Source organism: Psammomys obesus, unplaced genomic scaffold, assembly GCF_907164565.1.
Source record: "Psammomys obesus unplaced genomic scaffold, mPsaObe1.curated_primary_1811, whole genome shotgun sequence".
In the NCBI taxonomy this organism is placed as follows: Eukaryota; Metazoa; Chordata; class Mammalia; order Rodentia; family Muridae; genus Psammomys; species Psammomys obesus.
In genome coordinates, this window is record NW_026590486.1 from 1696777 (window position 1) to 1720450 (window position 23674).

A 23674-nucleotide genomic window follows, 5' to 3' on the forward strand; every position below is an offset into this window, starting at 1 on the left:
GACCCAGCAAGCATAGAGAAAGACTAATCCTGCCAATGGATTTCTAAACCTCAAAGCCTACTCCCACTGACACACATCCTCCAACAATGCCATACCTCTTCCAACAATGCTGCACCCCTTAATTTCTTCCACAGAGTTTCACTAACTGGGAACCAACCATTTAAATATATGAGCCTGTGGGGGGGGGGCATTCTCATTAAAACCAGCACACTGGAACATAAGATTTATGGAAATAACTTTAATTGGCTGCAAGAAAGCAGAGACCCCCAGAAAAATGGAGGTGTCAGTAGTAAACAGAGCACTTGGAGGTGTAGAGAGCTTTCAGGATGCTCATTGTTTAAGCTGATAGAGAGAATTAGGTGTAGGGAACAGAATGCCCTAAGTGAATGAAGCCCTGAGTGAATGTGAATTTTGACATAGGTACTGCCTCAGACCCAGGATGCCCAAGGCCTCAGACCCATGGGACAATTGGTAAAGCCGTTACTTGTATGACCCAGGAATATGACCAAGCTTTTCTCAGGTGTCCAAGTATGAATGTTCATGAATGATTGATCCGTTGTGCAAAGACTAGCAACTGAAACTTCTAACTCCCAGCTGCTACAACCTGCTGCTGCTGACCTATGAAGATCTCCTATTGAGACTATGTAACCTCTTCCCCTGTGTTATATCTAAGAAACATATTGAGGACCCAGGTTGCAGCAGTTAGAGGACCTTACCTGATCCCAGCTTCACTATAAGTGTGGCTGTCCTTTCTTCATTACCTTGCAGGCCCTTGCCAGATTTCTGAGACCCTTGTTGTACAGGCCATAGCACACAGGGACAAAGATAAGGTGGTCTTCCGTAGCCAGTAGATAGATTCTCTTTGGAGCTTACTATCTCTGGGCATGTCTACAGTTGGCTCTAACCTTACTCTCACTTGCCTTCAGCCTGAAGCCAACCTTTCTGATTGCACTCTTATTCACAAAGTACTTCTCAATAGCAATAATAATAATAATAATAATAATAATAATAATAATAGATAAATAAATAAATTAAATGCTGTGAGAAAATAAAACAGATTTTTCAAAGGGTATTTGGAGCAGTTTGCTCATTACCACCAAATGACAAGCTCTAAATCTCATTTTTTTTGTGAGTTTCTTTCATGTCACCTTAGATTAATGCTGTGGCTCTATGTCTGTATTAGGAATGCTATCAAGATAACCTTTATTTTATATGAAGTACAAAAGTATATGTATAATATGCCATGGTAGATGGCCCAAGGGTATCTGAATGGTATATCTGTAATGGTGTTTATGTGTGTGAATTTGTGGTATGTGACAGTGGGCACAATGTATGTTGTGTTGTGTGAAATATATGCCTGAGTGTGTGTAGAGTACAAATTATATCTATAAGGAATGTTGTGGTGTTTCTATGTGTGGTGTGTAGGAAACATAAATGCAGGTGTTGTATGGTATGAATTTGCATCTATGATGTGACGTATTGTGTTTTATGTGTTTGTGTTTATGTGTATGTGGACTATGTACATATGGTACATTGTATGTGGTGTGGTATGAGTGTATAGTCTATGTGATATAATCTATAATATATATATTATAGATCTGCAATGTGCAGGGGGGTGTGTAAAATGTGTATAAGTAGGCATGTTTGTTGTGTGGTATTTGTGTTTATAGTATGACTATTAGGTCATGTAGAGATTTATACATATGTGTGTGTGAGGTTTGAATATATGTGAGTTGGGGGGATTGTGTTTAAATATATACATTTTGCTGTGTCTTATCTGGCTTTCTATTGTTGTGATAAAACATCATGATCAAAAGCAACGTGGGAAGAAAAGGGGTTACTTCATCTTTTAACTCAGGTCATACGTAGTCCATCCCTGAGGGAAGCCAGGGCAAGAACTCATGACAGGAACCTGGAGGCAGGAACTGAAGTGGAGGCCATGGAGGCGTGCTTTTTACGGGGCTTGATCATTCTGCTTTCGTATATCATCTAGAAGTAACTGCCCTGCAATGGAACTACTTGATCTGGGTTGGACCCTTCCACATCAATCATTAATCAAGAAAATACACTACAGATTTGCCCACAGGCAAGCTTATGAGACATTTTCCCAGTTGAGATTTCTTCTTCTGGAATGACTCTGGCATGTCTCAAGTTGACATAAAACTAACCAACAGAATTGACCCTTGTCATCTTGAACCACAAACACATCATTATGAAGCCATAAACCTTTCTTTCTTTTTTGTCTCCAATATCCCATATTAATATCACAATATAGACATATAGCTTTCCAGTTTTAAAATTTCAATACTTTAAATGTTCAGTCTCTTTAAAATATCCAAAGTCTCTTTCAAAGTTGAAAGCCTCTCCAAAATATTCAAATCCTCTCTACTGTGGGCTCCTATAAAAAGAAAGAAAGAAAGAAAGAAAGAGAAAAATGAGTACTGGCGGAGCCAAGATGGCGGCACCAGGAGAATACCGTGTCTGAGAAGCGGAACAACACACTCCGTGCAGCGACCAGGAGACTGAACTCTGGCCCCTAAAACAACAGCGATCTATCGTGTTTCCCAGGTGAGGGGAGGCTCCCACGGCTTGGGAATCGGTCGGGTCCACTCTCGGCTGCCCAGCCAGAACCCTGAAGAGAACCCGGCTAACTCGGGCTTTGGGTCTCCGGGCTGGTGCCGCAGCCTGCTTGTCACGATCAATTTCCCAGGCTGATTGGTGGGCACAAGGGGGCCTAAGGCTGCGAGTCCCAGTCGCAAAAAAAACCCCACAGGGAAGGAAAGTTGCCAGACTGCTCACGGGTCACCTAGTCTTTCCCTGGAAGGTCTCTCCGACCACGGCGGGTACCTGCTGCCATCACAACTGAGCTCCCGCCGCGGGCGGATAGCAGCTGCGCGCCCAGCTCAAAATCCCTACTCCCTCTTGGGAGGAGGCAGGAGGTGCCCAACAGAATCTGCCACAGACCACATTGTCTGTACCCCAACCCGAGATCGGGGCTGAGAAAACCCAATCCTTTCGGGCATTCCCCCAAACGCCGCCATCACCCTGCCACAGCGGAGCAGAAGAATAAAGAAGCACACAGCGGCTTCACAGTGCCGGAACTCCAGTGCTGCCGGCTGCTCCTAGCAAACAAACTACAGCTCGGGATCTGGGACTGTGGTCATTCTACACGTCCTGAGATTCTCCTGGGTCCAGCGCAATAAGGTCTAGCAGCAAGTTCCATCCCCGGGGCCCCCCCCCCCCCCCCCCCGGCAGAGAAACGCTGCCGGCTCAGGGCTCAGGATCTGACTGAGAAGCCCCAACCCCTGCTGGCACTCCCCTGAGAGCACCTCCATAAGCTTGCCCTAGCAGAGGAGAAGGTCAGAGGGGAAGGACAGAGAGGCAGCCTGCCAAGGACACAGCACCCTCTGTCCAGCGGCCCCTAGTGGAGAAACCCAAGCTCTGGATCTGAGGACACTCAACCCTACCCGGTACTCTCTTGGGATCAGCAAACATAGATTTTACCGCTAGGCTGCTTCTGGCAGAGAGATCTGGGCCCGGGATCTGGGATTGCGTACACTCACCCTAACTCTTTCCCGCGCCACCCAGGAACCAGTCAACATAACCCCTCCTGGCAGAGGGAAAGGACAAAGAGGCAGCACACAGGAAAGGTGGACACCGAGTCCTGCTGCCACAGTGTCACAGAGCTGACTGTTAGCCTACCCGTACACTTCTGCAGCAGGACCAAAACTGAGAGTAGTGAGCAAGGGGAACCCCTGTGCATTCCAACTGGTCCTGCAAGAGAGTGAGTGAGCCTTCTAGGGAGAGACTGCCCCAGACCCAGGGCCTCTCCACAGAAGCAACCAGACGAGATCCCTGCCACCCACACTCCTAGTGTGGGCATCAGAGGGATTCTTGAGATAGCGACCCCAACATTGAAGCTTCTGCCTTGCGGGTCCACCAGGGTAATCCAGGCAAACAATCCCTGGATCTCAGTCAGAACTGCGTAATAGTGGCTTGCAGGCCACTGCAATAGTCAGAGAATCCGCGCATGCACACTGCGCCCGCTAAAAGCGCACTCGAATAGCACCAGCATCACATTCTTTACTTAGGCAAAACTGAAAACACAGTGCACACTCCCAAAGCAGTGACCTCTCTCATCTTCCTGAAAAAACAGTCCAGAAAACAGAAAGAGAGGATCATAGCCCAAACTACAATCTCGAGGAACAACCAGTGAGGATTATAAATAACCAGATGGCTAGAGGCAGACGTAAGAACACTCCCAACAAAAATCAGGACATAATGACCTCACCAGAAACCCCACAAAACAAGGGACACTTCAATTCACTAGATATACAAGAACACGACCTCAAAACTACGTTTCTCCAGCTATTAGAGGCCCATAGAGATGAAATGAACAAAGCCCTCAGAGAAATAACCAAAGAAATTGAGACTAACCAAGAGGAAACAAATCGTGCTCTCAGAGAAATGACCACGAAAATTGAGGCAAACAGAGAAGAAATGCACAAAGCTCTCAAAGAAATGTCTATACAAATGAAGGCAAATAAAGAAGAAATAAACAAAGCTCTCATAGAAATACAGGCAATTATACCCAAAGAAGTAGAGGCACAATTAGTGATACATAGAGAGGAAACGGACAAAAAAATAGAAGCTATCATTGAAAAGCAGGAGTCCACATTCAAACAGATGAAGGAAATGGTGCAAGACATGAAAACAGAATTAGAATCAATAAAGAAAACACAAATAGAGAAAAACCAGGAGCTAGAGAACAAAGAGAAAAGATCAGGCACCACAAAGGTAAGCATCGCCAACAGAATACAAGAGATGGAAGAAAGAATCTCAGGAGCCGAAGATACACTTGCGGAAATTGACACGTCTCTCAAAGAAAAAATAAAATCAGAAAAAAGTTCCAAACACAAAACATCCAAGAAATCAAGGACACCATGAAAAGACAAAACCTAAGAATAATAGGAGTAGAAGAAAAAGAAGACTTCAGGCTCAAAGGTCCGGAAAATATTTTCAAGAAATTTATAGAAGAAAACTTTCCCAACTTAAAGAAGGAGATGGCCATAAACATACAAGAGGCCTACAGAACACCAAGTAGACTAGACCAGAAAAGAAATTCTTCACGTCACATCATAGTCAAAACACTGAACCTACAAAACAAAGAAAAAATTCTAAAAGCAGCGAGGGAAAAAGGCCAAGTAACATATGAGGGTAGACCTATCAGAATCACACCAGATTTCTCAACAGAAACTATGAAAGCCAGAAGGGCCTGGACAGAAATCATACAGTCCTTAAGGGACCACAGATTCCAACCCAGACTACTATACCCAGCAAAACTTTCAATCAACATAGACGGAGAATTCAAGATATTCCAAGACAAAACCAAATTTAAACAATATCTACATAGTAAGCCAGCTTTACAGAAGTTACTAGAAAGGAAACTCCAAACCAAAGAAAACAACTACATTGAAGTAAACAGAGGAAATAGATAACTACACAACAACAACAACAACAAAAAAACCCAAAAGAATACAAGCAATGAAACTCAGTGACACCACCAACACCACATCTAAAGTAAGTAACAATTGTTGGTCACTAGTATCTATCAACATCAACGGACTCAACTCCCCAATTAAAAGACACAGACTAACAGAATGGTTGCGGAAACAGGATCCATCATTCTGTTGCATCCAAGAAACACACCTATGCAACAAAGACAAACACTACCTCAGAGTAAAGGGCTGGAAAACTGTCTTTCAAGCAAATGGTTCCAGAAAACAAGCGGGAGTAGCCATCCTAATATCTAATAAAATAGACTTTCAACCCAAGTTAATCAAAAAAGACAAGGACGGCCACTATATTCTCATCAAAGGAAAAATCCACCAAGAGGACATCACAATTTTGAATATCTATGCCCCAAATACAAGAGCACCTACATTCGTAAATGAAACAATATTAAAGCTTAAATCACCCATTGATCCTAAAACCCTAATAGTGGGAGACTTCAACACTCCACTCTCACCAAGAGACAGATCAACTAGACAGAAAACAAATAGGGAAATAAAAACACTTACAGAGACCCTAAATCAAATGGAGCTAATAGATGTCTACAGATCTTTTCATCCAAACTCAAAAGAGTATACCTTCTTTTCAGCACCGCATGGAACCTTCTCCAAAATAGACCATATAGTTGGTCATAAAGCAAGCCTCAACAAATACAAAAAGATTGAAATAATCCCTTGTATTCTATCTGACCACCATGGACTTAAGCTGGACCTCAACAACAACAGAAATAACAAACAGCCTACATGCACATGGAAACTGAACAACCTGTTACTTAACGACAGCTGGGTTAAGGAAGAAATAAAGAAAGAAATTAAAGACTTCCTAGAATTCAATGAAAATGAAGGCACAACATACCCAAATTTATGGGACACATTGAAAGCAGTGCTCAGGGGAAAATTTATAGCACTAAGTGCCTGCAAGAAGAAATTCGTAACATCACATACAAACAACTTAATGGCCCAACTGAAAACCCTAGAAAAAAAAGAAGCAGATACACCCAAGAGGAGCAGACGGCTGGAAATAATCAAACTCAGGGCTGAAATCAATCAATTAGAAACAAATAAAACTATTCAAAGAATCAATGAAACAAAAAGCTGGTTCTTTGAGAAAATCAACAAGATAGACAAACCCTTAGCCAAACTAACTAAAAAGCAGAGAGAATCTATCCAAATCAACAGAATCAGAGATGAAAAGGGTGACATAACTACAGACACAGAGGAAATTCAAACAATCATTAGGTCATACCACAAAAGCCTATATGCCACAAAATTTGAAAATCTAGATGAAATGGACAATTTTCTTGATAGAATCCATCTTCCAACATTAAGTCAAGATCAGGTAAAAAGACTGAACAGCCCAATATCCCCCAAGGAAATTGAAGCAGTCATTCACAGTCTCCCCTCCAAAAAAAGCCCTGGGCCAAATGGTTTCAGCACGGAATTCTACCAGACCTTCAAAGAAGTGCTCACACCAATTCTCCTCAAACTATTCCACAAAATAGAAACAGAAGGTACATTACCAAACTCATTCTATGAAGCAACAGTCACCCTGATACCTAAACCACACAAAGACCCAACAAAAAAGAGAACTTCAGACCTATCTCTCTTATGAACATTGACGCAAAAATACTCAATAAAATACTTGCAAACCGAATCCAATAACACATCAAAGATATCATCCACCACGACCAAGTAGGCTTCATCCCAGGCATGCAAGGGTGGTTCAACATACGGAAATCCACCAATGTAATCCACCACATAAACAAACTGAAGGAGAAAAACCACATGATCATCTCCTTAGATGCTGAAAAAGCATTTGACAAAGTCCAACACCCATTCATGTTTAAAGTCTTGGAGAGATCAGGAATACAAGGCACATATCTAAATATAGTAAAGGCAATATACAGCAAGCCTATAGCCAACATCAAACTCAATGGAGAGAAACTTAAATCAATCCCACTGAAATCAGGGACAAGATAAGGCTGCCCACTCTCTCCATACCTCTTCAACATAGTACTTGAAGTCCTAGCCAGAGCAATAAGACAACTAAAGGAGATCAAGGGGATACAAATCGGAAAGGAAGAGGTCAAAATGTCACTATTCGCAGATGATATGGTAGTATACATGAGTGACCCCAAAAATTCAACCAGAGAACTCCTCCAGTTGATAAACACCTTCAGCAAAGTGGCTGGATACAAAATCAACTCAAAAAAATCAGAAGCCCTCCTGTATACCAAAGACAAAATGGCCGAGAAAGAAATTAGGGAAACAACACCCTTCACAATAGCCACTAACCACATAAAGTACCTTGGGGTGACACTAACCAAGCAAGTGAAAGACCTGTTTGAGGAAAACTTCAAGTCTCTGAAGAAAGAAATTGAAGAAGATCTCAGAAGATGGAAAGATCTCCCGTGCTCATGGATTGGTAGGATTAACATTGTGAAAATGGCCATCCTGCCAAAAGCAATCTACAGATTCAATGCAATTCCCATCAAAATACCAACTCAATTCTTTACAGACCTTGAAAAAACAATTCTCAGCTTCATATGGAGAAACAAAAAAACCAGAATCTCCAAAACGATCCTGTACAACAACAGATCATCTGGAGGTATCTCTATCCTCGATCTCAAGTTGTACTACAGAGCAATAGTAATAAAAACTGCATGGTATTGGCATAAAAACAGAAAGGAGGATCAATGGAACCTCATAGAAGACCCAGAAATAAACCCACACATCTATGAATACTCGATTTTTGACAAAGAAGCCAAAACCATTCAATGGAAAAAAGACAGCATCTTCAACAAATGGTGCTGGTCCAACTGGATGTCCACATGCAGAAAAATGAAAATAGATCTATATTTATCACCCTGCACAAAACTAAAGTCCAAGTGGATCAAAGACCTCAACATAAACCAGATACTCTAAATCTGTTAGAAGAAAAAGTGGGGAACAGCCTAGAACTCATTGGCACAGGAGACAACTTCCTGAACAGAACACCAACATCACAGGCTCTAAGAGCAACAATCAATAAATGGGACCACATGAAACTGAAAAGCTTCTGTAAAGCAAAGGACACTGTCATCAAAACAAAACGCCTGCCTACTGATTGGGAAAGAATCTTCACTAACTCTTTATCTGACAAAGGACTAATATCGAGTATATACAAAGAACTAAAGAAGCTGAAAAGCAGCAAACCAAGTAATCCAATTAAAAAATGGGGAACAGAGCTAAACAGAGAATTCTCGGCAGAGGAATATCGAATGGCAGAGAAACACTTAAAGAAATGCTCATCCTCATTCGCCATCAGGGAAATGCAAATCAAAATGACCCTGAGATATCACCTTACACCCATCAGAATGGCCAAAATGAAAAACTCAAGGGACAACACATGCTGAAGAGGTTGTGGAGAAAGGGGAACCCTCCTCCACTGCTGGTGGGAATGTATGGGAATGTAAACTGGTTCAACCACTCTGGAAATCTATCTGGCGCTTTCTAAGACAATTAGGAATAGTGCTTCCTCAAGACCCAGCTATACCACTGCTAGGTGTATACCCAAAGTTTGCTCAAGTACACAAAAGAGATATTTGCTCAACCACATTTATAGCAGCTTAATTTGTTATAGCCAGAACCTGGAAACAACCCAGATGTCCATCAACAGAGGAATGGGTACAGAAATTGTGGTATTTTTTACACAATGGAATACTACTCAGCAATCAAAAAGGAGGAAATCATGACATTTGCAGGCAAATGGTGGGACCTAGAAAAGATCATCCTGAGTGAAATATCCCAGAAGGAGAAAGACAAACACGGTATATACTCACTTATATAGACCTATAAGATATGATAAACATAATGAAATCTATACACCTAAAAAAGATAATCAAGAGAGTGGACATGGGGTAAGATTATCAATCCTCGTTTTGAAAGACAGATGGGATGCACATTAAACATTGACAGGAGTCTACTGAGCGCATTTGAAAAACTCTAACTAGCAGTGTTTTCAAAGCAAAGACTCATGACCAAACCTTTGGCAGAGTACAGGGAATCATAAGCAAGAAGGGGGGTTAGTCTGATGAGGCAAGGATAGGAGCTCCACAAGGACCAAATATATCTGGGCACAGGGTCTTTTCTGAGACTGACATGCAACCAAGGACCATGTATGAATGTAACCTAGATCCTCTGCTCAGATGTTGCCTGTGGTAGCTCAGTAACCAATTGGTTTCCCATAATGAGGGGAACAAGGACTATTTCTAACAGGAACTCAATGACTGGCTCTTTGGCCTCCCCACCCCCCAAGGGAGGAGCAGTCCTGTTAGGCCACAGAGGAGAGCTTTGCAGCCAGTCCTGAAGATACCTGATAAAACAGGATCAGATGAATGGGGAGGAGGTTCCCCCTATCAGTGGACTTGGCAAGGGGCAGGGTGGAGATGAGGGAGGGAGGGAGGGACTGGGAGGGAATAAGGGATCAGGACACGGCTGGGATACAGAGTTAATAAAATGTAACTGATAAGAAAAAAATAAAATTAAAAAAAGAAAAAAATAGAAAGAAAGAAAGAAAGAAAGAAAGAAAGAAAGAAAGAAAGAAAGAAAGACGTTAAAATATTTCTTATTCCAAGAGGGAAGAAGTATAGTCTAATCAAAACAAAACCAAAGTTCAACATTATAAAAAGTTTGGTGCTTGCTACCCGGGACCCCCACACCATCCTGAGGGCTTCAAAGGGTCTGGGCTGCTTTTCTAGCTCTGCCCTCTGCAGCCCATACATATCTTGTTTTCTAGGTTCAGTCTAGCTCTACTGTACAGCTATTGCTGTCCTTGGTGGTCATCCCATGGTACTAAAATTCTACATTGTTGGGGTCTCCACTTCAACTGAGTTGTACCTTTACCAGTATCCTCTTCTTTACTTTCTTCAGGAACTCTAACTCTGTGACATGATGCCTGGCCTCAACTTCTCTACTGGATCTTTTCAGTCAGGCGCTTTTGTTTCATCTGAGGTTATACCTTCACTGATGGCCTTCCTCCTAGCCTCCTAGAGTATCAAACATCAACTTTCCATGACCCCTTTATATGTTCCAAATCAGTACAAACTGGGAGATAATGCATATTACCAAATTTATCTTGTCTTTGGTCCCCTGTAGATCACTGTGTCTTCAGGATGACCCTGAAACATCAGGGTTGTATCTTCTTAATCTCAGCTGGTTCTTCAGCCTCTTATGGCCAATATTGATTGACTCAGAAAAGCAAAGGTTTCACTTCAGTGGTTATGGCTCCTTATTAATTACAGCCAGTTCTTCAGCCCCAGATGACCAGAATCATAGATCCTTAATTTAAAATACAAACTGGTCCAGATAGAGTCTTAAAGGGACACTAAAACTTCCTTCTGAAATGTGTAAAGCAGGCTTCCATTGTCTTCATAGCTCTCAACAGTCTCATTTTCAAAGTTCTCATACAACAGCTCACTGAGCATTGATCAACCAATGAATTTTTTAATTAAATTTTTATTTTTTTATATTAATTACAGTCTATTCACTTTGTATTCCAGCTGTAGCCCCCTCCCTCACCCATTCCCAACTCCGCCCTCCCCACATCATCTCTTCCTATGCCTCTCTCCAAGTCCACAGATAGGGGAGGTCCTCATCCCCTTCCATCTGACCCTAACTTATCCAGTCTCATTAGAACTGGCTGCATTGTCCTCCTCTGTGGCCTGTCAAGAGTGCTCCACCATCAGGGGGAGGCGGTCAAAGAGCTAGCCACTGAGTTTATGTTAGAGACAGTCCCTGTTCACTTACTAGGACACCTACTTGGATACTGAGCTGCCATGGGCTACATCTGAGCAGGAGTTCTAGGTTATATCTATGAACGGTCCTTGGTTGGATTATCAGTCTCAGAAAAGAGCCCTGTGCCCAGATATTTTGGTTCTGTTGCTATGTCTGTGGAGCTCCTTTCCTCTTCTGGTCTTACTATCTCCCCCTTCTTTCCTAAGATTCCCTGTACTCTGCCCAAAGTTTGATTATGGGTCTTGATATCAGCTTTGATACAATGCTGGGTAGAGTCTTTCAGAGGCCCTCCTGTGGTAGGCTCCTGTCTTGTTTCCTGTTTTCTACTTCTTTCAATGTCCATCCCATTTGCCTTTCTGAGTGAGGATTAATCAGCTGACCCAAGGTCCTCTTTCTAGCTCAGCTTCTTTAGGTGTACAGATTTTTATAGGTTTATCCTATATAATATTTCTAGTGTCCACTTATAAGCGAGTATATACCCTGTGTGTCTTTCTGTTTCTGGGATACTGCACTCAGGATGAACTTTTCTAGTTCCCACCATTTGCCTGCAAATTTCATAATTTCCTGATCTCAAGCTGTACTATAGAGCAATAGTAATAAAAACTGCATGGTACTGGCATAGAAACAGAATGGTGGATCAATGGATTCAAACTGAGACCCAGAAATAAATCCACACACATATGGATATTTGATTTTTGACAAAGAAGCCCAAACTATACAATGGAAAAAAAGATAGCATCTTCAACAAATGGTGCTGGTCTAACTGGATGTCTACATGTAGAAAAATGCAAAAAGATCCATATTTATCACCCTGCACAAAACTAAAGTCCAAGTGGATCAAAGACCTCAATATAAAACCAAAACCTAAACCTGTTAGAAGAAAAAGTGGGGAAGAGCTTTGAACTCATTGGCACAGGAGACAACTTCCTAAACAGAACACCAACAGCACAGGCTCTAAGAGTAACAATCAATAGATGGGATATTATGAAACTGAAAATCTTCTGGAAAGCAAAGGACACTGTCGTCAAAACAAAAACGACTGCTTATAGATTGGGAAAGGATCTTCACCAACCCCATATCTGACAGCAGGCTAATATCCAGAAAAAATAAAGAACTCAAGAAGTTAAACAGCAACAAATCAATTAATCCAATAAAAAATGGGGAACAGAGCTAAACAGCATTCTCAATAGGGGAATATCAAATGGCAGAGAAGCACTTAAAGAAATGCTCAAAGTCCTTAGTCATCAGGGAAATGCAAATCAAAACGACCCTGAGATTTCACCTTACACCCATCAGAATGGCTAAGATGAATAACTCAAGTGACAACACATGCTGGAGAGGTTGTGGAGAAAGGGGAACCCTCCTCCACTGCTGGTGGGAATGTAAACTTATACAACCACTCTGGAAATCAATCTGGCGCTTTCTCAGACAATTAGGAATAGTGCTTCCTCAAGATCCAGCTATACCACTCCTAGGCATATATCCAAAAGAGGCTCAAGTATACAACAAGGACATCTGCTCAACCATGTTTGTAGCAGCCTTATTTGTAATAGCCAGAAGCTGGAAACAGCCCAGATGCCCCTCAGTTGAGAATGAATACAGAAATTGTGGTACATCTACACAGTGGAATATTAGTCAGGGATAAAAACAAACAAACAAACAAACAAACAAACAAGGAAATCATGAAATCTGCATGTAAATTGTGGGAACTGGAAAAGATCATCCTGAGTGAGGTATCCCAGAAGCAGAAAGACACACATGGTATATACTCACTCATAAATGGATATTAGACATGTAATACAGGATAAACCTACTAATATCTGTACACCTAAAGAAACTAATCAAGAAGGAGGACTCTGGGTAACAGATATCAGAAGAAGAAGAAAACAGAGAAAAAGTCAGAAGCCTGCCACAGAGAGCCTCTGAAAGGCTCTACCTTGTAGGGTATCGAGGCAGATGCTGAGACTCATGGCCAAACTTTGGGAAGAGTGCAGGGAATCTTATGAAAGAAGTGGGAGATAGTAAAACCTGGAAAGGACAGGAGCTCCACAAGGACAGGGACAGATCCTATAAGTCTGGCACAGGGAGTCTTTTCTGGAACTGATACTCCAACCAAGGATGGAGAGGGAACCCCTGCACAGAGGTAGCTCATGGAAGTTTAGTGTCCAAGTGGGTTCCATAGTAATGGGGACAGGGGCTGTCTCTGACATAAACTGGTTGGCCTGCTCTTTGATCACCTCTCCCTGAGGGGGGAGCAGCCTTACCAGGCCACAGAGGAAGACAATAAAGCCACTCCTGATGAGACCTGATAGACTAGGATCAGAAGGAAGGGGAGGAGGGTTTCCCTTATCAGTGGATTGGGGGAGGGGCACAAATGGGGAAGAGGGACTGAGGGTGGGATTGGGAAGGGAGGACCGAGGGAGCTATAGGGGTATACAAAGTGAATAAACTGTAATTAATAAAAATAAAAATAAATTTAAAAAATGGTGTACAGAGCTAAAACAGAGAATTCTCAATAGAGGACTATTGAATGGCAGAGAAACACTTAAAGAAATGCTCAATGTCTATTCATTTTCCCAGTAAAATTATGGGAGGAGTCTTTGTCTGCCTATCTGAGTTTTTCATAGTTCGTGTGTTTTAGGGGGTTGGAGTAGGAGGGAATGTGAGTTTAGTGAGGGAGGGGCATGGTTCCTGACACCGAGGCCCTGGATTGTAATGAGCCAGGGAGCTTTTTCCCAAGTTCTTGGGCGGTGGGATGACTGATGGTTTAGGACTTGGTCAGTCATATGTTCTTAGAAGAGAAAGGGGTTGAAGTTGGTTAACCCTGCTACACCTCCTTGACAAGGTTGTGACACCCTCCCCCAACTTTGTTTCTTAAAGCATTTCAGTTTTTTAAAATCTATACAGCAAAAGCAACTTTTCTTTTAAATAAAAAATGAGAAATGCAAAAAGTCCAAGTGTCACCTTCCCCTGAGGGGAAGCAGCCTTTCCAGGCCACAGAAGATGACAATGCAGCCACTTCTGATGAGATCTGATAGACTAAGATCAGAAAGAAGGAGAGGAAGACCTGCCTTATCAGTGGACTTGGGGAGGGGCATGCATGCAGAAAGGGGAGGGAGGGCCTTATGGGGAGATACAAAATGAATAAAGTGCAATTAATAAAAGTTAAAAAAAAGAAAAAAGAAAGAAATGCTCAGTGTCCTTAGTCGTCAGGGAAATGCAAATCAAAACAACCCTGAGAGTTTACCTTACGTCTATCAGAATGGCTAAGATCAAAAACTCAAGTGATAATTCATGCTGGAAAGGATGTGGAGAAAAGGGAACCCTCCTCCATTGCTGGTGGGAATGTAAGCTTGTACAATCACTTTGGAAATCAACCTGGCACTTTCTCAGACAATTAGGAATAGTGCTTCCTCAAGATCCAGCTACACCACTCCTAGGCATATATCCAAAATGTGCTCAAGTACACAACAAGGACATTTGTTCAACCATGTTTATAGCAGCTTTATTCTTAATAGCCAGAACCTGGGAAAAACCCAGATGTTCCTCAATGGAGGAATGGATACAGAAATTGTGGTACATTTACACAATGGAATACTACTCAGCAATGAAAAATCAATGGCTTTTTTTATCTCAAAGTTCAAATGTCACCATAATCCTAAAGACACATGGTCAGGTCTGTCACAGCACTCCTGGTATCAGTTTCTGTCTTCCTTGTGGTTCTATTGCTGTGATAAAACACCATGACCAAAAGCAACTTGGGGAGTGAACAAGATTTCTATCTTCTAACAACACTAAGCTCACACTGCATCACTGAGGGGAGTCAGAAGAAGAGCTCAAGCAGAAGCCATAGGGGAATGCTCATCCCTGGCTTGTCCCTCATGGCTTGCTCCTCCTTTTTCCTCCTTCTACAGCAACACAAGACTCCCTCCCTGCCCATTGGTCTACTCACAGTGGGCTTGTCCTTCCTACATGAAGCACTAATCAATAAATTGCCCACAGGTCAATCTTATGGAGTCATTCTCTAAGTTAAGAGCCCCTCTTCCAAACAGCATCTGCCAAGTTGAGATAAACTAACATATGCTGTATGTGTGTTTGTAGTCTAAAGTGCTTATGCATACCCATGGAAATACACATACACATACATGTTTTAGGCTTGAATGCTGTGTACAAGTTGGGGTATGTCTGTGCTTGCAGCATGTGTGTATGTCTGTGTTTTGTATGTGTGCTCTGAAGTGCGTACTGTATGTGAATATGTAATGTGTTTGTGTGGTGTGCATGTATCTAGAGCTCTATGTGCCTGTAGTGTGTGCTATGTGAGTTTGTAGATCGTGTTTGTGTTTGTGTGTATGCTGTGCATGTGGTTGTGTGTTTGTGATGTGTGAAACTGTACAAGATACTGAGGTTTTTACTTGCCACCCTGGTTCCCCGTATTCCATGAGAAATTAGGAATCAGAAATTGACAAAGAAAAGTGGATGTTCTTAGACTTTGGCAAAACTGGGAAATGGAATTGAGATTTTGGGGGTTGTGGCATGGAAGAGATTGCTGAAAATCCTCAACCTTAGTAGTTTTGTCTCCTCATACTGTTGTAGTGATTTCTTTTTCTTTTATTTTAAAAAACAAGACTGTTTTTTTTTCAAATAGTCTCTTTAAGCTGGCAAAACATGCAGTCAACTTTAGTGCAAATAGAAGTGAAGAAAAATAGAAGTGAAGTATAAATGGCCATGAAAGATTGAGATTCTCCAGAAACATCTGAAATCTTAAATCAAAATGTGATTTCCAGCTTCATTTGCAGTAAAGGCTACTTCTGCCCCAGTTCTCATGATCAACATCCCTGTCTGAGACTGACCACCATTCTTTTAACTTAAAAGCCCAGTACTTTACTTTTCGTGTCCTTCACCCTTATCTAATGGCTGTGATCCCACCCCATAAATCCCGCACTGTGCCTGACTACGCAGGTGGACTTTCAGAAGAATGCTGTCTGTTATAGTACTGTTTTCTGTCTGTGTTGTAAGGATGCTTTTGATCTATGTCCCATTTTTTTTCCATGCTTTTGTCCAGTTTGTCCTTTCCGTTTTCTTTTGCTCCTTTGAATCACCACACAAGAATGAAAAGTACCTCCAGCAATTGCATTTTCAGGAAGTCTCCTAAATGCATGCAAGCTGCAGGGCATTGCTTCTCTAGAGCCGGGGAGCTACTGACATTAATAAATATGAAGTTTACAGATAACTGTCTGGGGGCCTCTGTGGTAACTGTTGTCATGAGTGGGAGATGTATAGATCCCTGGATGTGCCTGTGAATTTAGTAGCTCAGAGACTTATGCAAAAACCTGAATGTCTCCTCACCAGGTATAACTTTGGTTTTTATATGTAAGTCTGTTGAAATTGTAATTTAATTAAAGCTTTTTCTGGGATGACAGGCACAGTAAACAAGCAGCTGTTGAGCACGCACTGATCCCACACAACAGTCTGGAAGCCAGAATAGTGCCTCTGAGAGGGGACTGGATAAAATAAAAATTTCCCTGGTGATAAAGGAAAACCCATGGCTAATTATAGATCATTTCATTTATGCTCCAAGACACAGCTGCTAATTGCTCAGGCTAGCAGCAGTTTCTTGAGGAATTTTTGGCAAAAGAAGCAGGTAATTCATGTCCATGTCATGAGCCCTTGGAACATTAATAACTAAAGCCATGTGGATTGTTCTTGTGCAGTGTTCAACTCTGTCCTAAAACAATAAACAAAAACTGACTGTGAAGGTCCTTTATTCAGTTCAAGGCTTTCTTTACATATGGGCGCAATGATTAGACTTGGGAGATAAACAGTACATTTCATGATTGTTTGTTTGCAAACAAAGTTATGATTCTATCAGAGAAAACAGACTGGATAATACATGTAGTATTCACTTCCAACACCACGGTGCTCCTGTTTGTCCACATGTTAGAATTGTTACTGTGGTATGACCCATGGCGACAGTATCACTCTTTTGTCTTTTAACTCAGAGTAAAAGCAACAACAACAAAACAACCAAAAAAACCACAACAAACAACTTACCAAGCAAAATACCAGTGCCTTGAGGCAAGGTTGTTCATGGCTAGTTTCTAGTCATTTATTTTTCTGTGTAGCTGTGTACTCATCTTCCAGTTCTATAGCCAATCTTTATATTGTACACAATAAAATCACTATTCTTCCTCTTTCTGCACCTGTCTTTTATTCTCAATCAAAGTTAGCCTATCATTTGTAAAGTGTTTGTGTTTCCCATTTGTAAGCATCTTTTTTGTATGTAGCCCAGGTCATCTCAGGGAAAAAAAAAAGATTTTTTTGGGGGAAAATACTGTAATAATGGTTGGGATTCAGGTTAATCACAAAAGGGCAAAAAAGTAGTATAGAGGAGGAGACTGATTTACTCAAAAACAAAATGAAAATTGAATCTTAAGAGATGCAGAGAAAGGAATAAAAAAATAATAGAGATGGTATTTAAGATAACTGATCACTATGTGCTTTTAGGATTAGAAGAATCAGAATGAAAGCAGGAAAACTAATGGAGGGTTCAGAGAGCTGCACAGGATGTTATAAGAATGCTACTTGGCAGTTTGCAGATGGTACTTCACCCATTTGTGGAATGGTTTAGATTTACCTGCCCCTTAGACCTACCAACCAATTTTTAAATGATGTCAGTCCACTTAGTGCTGCTGTGTATAATGCCACAGACCATGGGGTTTATTTAGAACAGAAATCAATTCCTTGATGGTTTTGTGGGCTAGAAATCTCAGAACAGAGTATTGACAGTTTTGATACCTGTCAGATATCAGATGGTGCTGTGTCTGTGTTAACCACCTAATATGAGCAAGGAACAATGTGTCTTCACATGATAGGATGTGAGAAGGAGAGAGGGAAGAACACTCCTCAAATCCTTGTCACAGACATGCTAACAAGCTGTAATTCACTCATGAGCACAGAGCCTCCATGGCTTAAACATCTCCCATTTTGTCCTACCTCTCAATACCATTGGGTTGGTGGGTAAGTTTCTAACATGTACATTTTGGAGAAGACACATTCAGATTGCACTCAGAAAGAATTCAATGATGTAGGAATGATGCAAACAGTCCAGATGACTGGAGGCAAACCACATAAGCAAGGGTATCCCAGCATTCCAAGAAGACACTGGTATTAAGACAGCACTGGGGAACTGCTTAAATGGAGTCTCCAGGAAATTCCAAAGGCAAGTCTCTGAGGAGAACACAGCCCAAGCAGCAGGCTCTAAGATAGATTGGCTGGTGGCCAAAGAAGGGCAGGGCAGACAGGAATGGCTGTGTCAATGAGTGTCTGAGTACGGAGATATGGAACCTGAGACATATCCTTGGAACCGGGAATCATGACAAAGCTAGGTAGTGAAGAATTTTAGTAGTTTACTATGTTCTTTAAGACCGTATGCTTCCAGGAACAAGGAAGGCCTTGAGCTTAAAATGACAGTACTACTGGAGTCTGAATGTGTGTCTCCACGCCTCTTACTCAAGGTGGTGGTATTGGAAGGCAGGATCTTTGGGAGTTGGCTAGCTAACTCCCAAAAGGTTGCAGTAATCACAAATAGAAATCAATGCTATCTAAAGAAGATGCTCCAGCAAGGCAGGCTGCCCCTCCCACTGTGTTAGAACACAGGCAAATGCTTCATCTATGATCAGAGAAAAGGCTGTCAGTAGATACTGTCTCTGCACTAATGTTAGGCTTTCTGTTCCCATAACTGTGAAGGATGAACTTGTTTCTAGACCATCCAGCCATGCAGCCGTTTCAGGAGCTTGACTGCACTATAACACAGATTATAGTGTGAGCCAACCTAATGAATTCTAAATTTTTCTCATAAGGAACACCTAATGGTGTACCTGCAAATGGGTTTTTGAAATGAACTCTTCACATCCATATATAAATGTATTTATGAATTATGACTGTACCACACAATTTTACCACATAATGTCTACACAATTCCTTCAGATATACCATTGGTGAGTACTCTGTACTTCTTGAACATACCTCACTTTGGAGAAACTATGGTGACAGTGTCTTGCTTTGTCTGTGTTATTAAGTAAACCTGGGAGAGAGGTTCTATACAGACTTTCAATTAGGGAGAAAAGAGTTGGATCCCTGGGATATGTAGGAATGTAAGGACAAACATCCTTAAAGTGTCAGGAAAGACCAAAGATGCCCAGTGAGGGCTTGGTGAGCCAGCCTGAGTGTTGAGCAGGAGGGAAATCGGTCATGCACATTCTTCATGTCAGAACTGTATCACCTGTTTCTTGAGCTCCTGGATCTATAAACTGAATTAAGTTTTGACCCAAAGTCAGGCTAGCTACCTCCTGAATCTACAGTATACAGTTTAGCATCTAAAATCCCCTTGGAAATGTTTTAAGAAGCCCTTAGTGATGAATGGAGTGATTGTCTCAAAGTGTGCCACTCTTAGATCACTGCAGAACAGGTCAAGGAGTCAAGTGTCTTGTAGCCTTGTGCCAGCTATTTTTCCTCTCAAAATGAAGGATGCATTACAGAGCTACCAGGTTGGTATGAGAACTTGAAAGCTACCAAGTTTGTCAACAAGGTTTCAGAATTGATCTTGTCTTTGATCTCATTGAATGATCTAGATATTTGTGGAGTCTACTTGTCGGATTTAAAGGAAATACCGCACCACTTCACTCATTGGTTCTCTCTCTTAATGGAGACTAGATGGCACTCATGGGTGATTATCTGAAAATTTGAGAAAGGAAGTTAGTCCTCGGCATAATCTGAGGAGTACTTGAGTCACCAATGGTTACCATGACTCTTACCATAATGTAAACAATAATGGAGCCCATGTGGTAGGTAAGACATTAAAAAAAAAAACTTTTAATCTCAATGGTACGACTTGTGATAGGCAGTTCTCTCTTACCATGTGTTTACTGGGAATCTAACTCAGGTCCTCAGGCTCGGTGACAGGCACTTTTGCTAGTCCTGTGGGTGAGATTTGTTATCTACCCAGCATTCTATCCTCTCTAAGGGTTAATCTAGTTGCATTTGCAATAAGTAATACAAATAGGTAAATATAAGTTACCTGTAGTTACCATTTCTCCTTTCATCCTATTTTTCTTTCTAGCCTCCAAATATTATCTCCTTTTTTCTCTTTATAAGAATAACTTTGTCACATTTAAATTACAACAGATAATTTTGATTGTTTTTCTGAGGGAGCAAATACTAAATACTAAAACGATCACATGGAAAAGCAAATAATTAAAGTTTGTTGGGTAGGAATAGTTGCAAATTTATGTTATAAAAACATACATGGTATTGATATGTATTCACATAATTTTGTCTGTTGAGAAATCACACTTTTTTTTCATAAATAGTTGTATAACTGACCTGAAGTATCATAGTCACTACTGCTGTGCCACTGATTATTACATCTTCTGCAGCAAAATCCTCTTCCACAGTGACTGAGAGCCACATGCAACTTGGCCAGGATATAGCCAACATCCGGGTACACAGTGTGAGGATTGAAATCATGAACAGTTTTAAGTTGGTTCTAAGAGTGAGGGTAAATTTATTATTATTAAAGAGCACTGTGGGAAAGATGAAGAAAGGTTGGCAGAGATAAAGGCTAGACAAGTGGGACAGTATAGCAGACAGCTTTGCAAGTTCATCTGAATTCATCAGTTTTGTTGTCACTGTGACCAAATATCTCACAGAAGCCACTTGAGGGTGGGATTCATTTTGACTGAATGTTTCCAAGATCTTAGTCGGTGGCCATCTTGCTCTACTACTTTGCACTTGAGGCAAGACAAAACATCCTGATCATGGGAGCAGAATACTCCATGGAGAAAGGAAGTAGAGATTGAAGAAGAACTATTAAAATATACTGTCTGTAGCCTAATTTCTTCAACTAAGTCCACCTCACTGCCAAAATAGCATCACCAACTGGGGACCAAGACTGAACATATGAGCCTGTGGAAGCCCCGTCATATTCAAATCATCACATTATCCTAAGTACGACTGTTGCTGGTGAGTCCATCTCATCCAGTGCACAAGGATGCTCAACGATTCTAGACAGCTTTCTGCTGTTGTGATTAAACACTGACCAAAACAACTTGGAAGGAAAGAGTTTATTTCTAAGTAATGATTCATCATTGAGGGATAGGAGGTCAGGCACTCAAGACAGGAGAATCGAGGCAGGAGATGAAGTACAGGCCACAGAGGAATTATTACTGATTTGCTCCTCGTTACATAGTAAGCTTTCTTTTTCAATACAGTTAAAGACTACCTGCTCAGGGGTGGCACTGCCCATGTGGGTTGGTTCCTCCCATATTAGTCATTACTGAAGAAAGTGCTTCACAGACTTCCTTATAGGCCAACCTGATGGAGGCATCTTCTCATATGAGGTTCCCCTTTTCCCAGATACTAGCTTGTGTCAAGTTGATAAAACCAACCAACCAACCAACCAACCAACCAATCAAACAAACAAACAAACACTAACCAGCATACCAAAACTCAGCAGCTTATATTCTTATTTTGAGGCTCTAATGAGAAATTTAGTCTCTATAAATATTCTAGTACCCAACAATAGGAGTAGGCCAATGCCTTTTAACCTGAATTTCTATAAAGTAAATTTCTAAAGCTATTTTCCTAGTTACTTTTGTATGGCTATGATAAAATACTATGACTAAAGCAACTTATAAAGGGAAGCATTTAACTGGGGCTCATGGTTCCAGTCCATGGCCATCAAGACTGGGAACATGGAAGCAGGAACACAGCATAGTACCGGAGCTGTAGTTGAGAGCTTCCATTATGATCCATAAACACTTGCGCGTGCACACACACACACACACACACACACACACACACACACACAAACACACACACACACACCAGAGACAGAGAACATCTGGGAGCTGTGTGGGTGTTTGAAACCTCAAAGCCCATGCCTAGTGACACATTTTGTAGAAGAAGACCACATCTCCTAATGCTTCTCAAGCAGTTCCACCATCTGGGGTCCAAGTCTCCACATATATGAGCCTATAGGCCATTATCATTCAAACCATTATATTCTACTCTCTGGCCCCCAGAAACTTGCGGCAATGTCATAATGCAAAATGTACTTATTCTGACTTCAGAAGCCCCCATAGTCTTTCACAGTTTCAACACAGTTTATTTTTATTTTTTAATATATATATATATATATTTATTTATTACAATTAGTTCACTTTTTATCCCAGCTGTAGCACCACCCTCATCTCCTCCGAATCCTGCCCCCTCCTTATCTCCTCTTATGCCCCTTCCCCAGTCCACTGATAGTAGAGGACCTCCTTCCCTTCCATCTGACCCTAACTTATCAGGTCTCCTCAGGACTGTCTTTCATAGTCTTCCTCTACGGCCTGATAAGACTACCCCCCCCCAAGAAGTGATCAAAGAGCCAGCCACTGAGTTCATGTCAGAAACAGTCCCTGTTCCCATTACTAGGGAACCCACTTGGAGACTGAGTTGCCATGGGCTACATCTGTGCAGGGGTTCTAGGTTATCTCTATGAATGGTTCTTGGTTGGAGTACCAGTCTCAGAAAAGACCCTTGTGCCCAGATTTTTTGGTTCTGTTTTCAACACAGTTTAAATGTCCAAATTCTCTTCTCAGTTTGAAGGCAATCTCTTAACTATATCTGCCTGTAAAATGAAAAAGCAAATTATATACTTTCAACCGACAGTGGCACAGACCACACACAACCATTCCAAAGTGGAGAAATGTGGGAATAATGAGTAAATATTGCACCTAAGCAAGACAGAAACCCAACAGAGCAAACACGAAATCCTGCAGCTCTGTCTGATACTAAAAGGCTTAGATAATTCTGCCTTTCCAGCTGTGCTGACTGCAACATGCTTCTCTCTTTTGGGCTGGTTCCATTCTCTATGTACTGTTTGACTTGGCAGACATTCCACGATTCTGGCACCTCCAACATCCTGGGATCTTTGTCACAATCCAGGCTCCACTTTCACAGCTTCACACATGAGCTCTCTGGGTCTCCTTGTAGTGTAGTGGCTCCCCTGTCTTCTATCTGATCTCAGTGGCTTTCCTTAACTGCAAGGAGAATTGCACAACCACTTTACTCCTGTATACTTCTTGACTCTAAACCTTCCGAGTTCTGATCCTGCTTGGGATGGAGCCTGGGTTCCCTACTTGAAATATATTTGCATAGGTATGATTTGTTATTTTCCTTTGTTTTATCCAATTTCCTAAATTTCTTAGGTATTTTCTCTTTCTCTCCCTCTCTTTCTTTTATTCATTCTTACAAGTTGAAAGCTTAGCTGGGTGGGATCTTGCCAC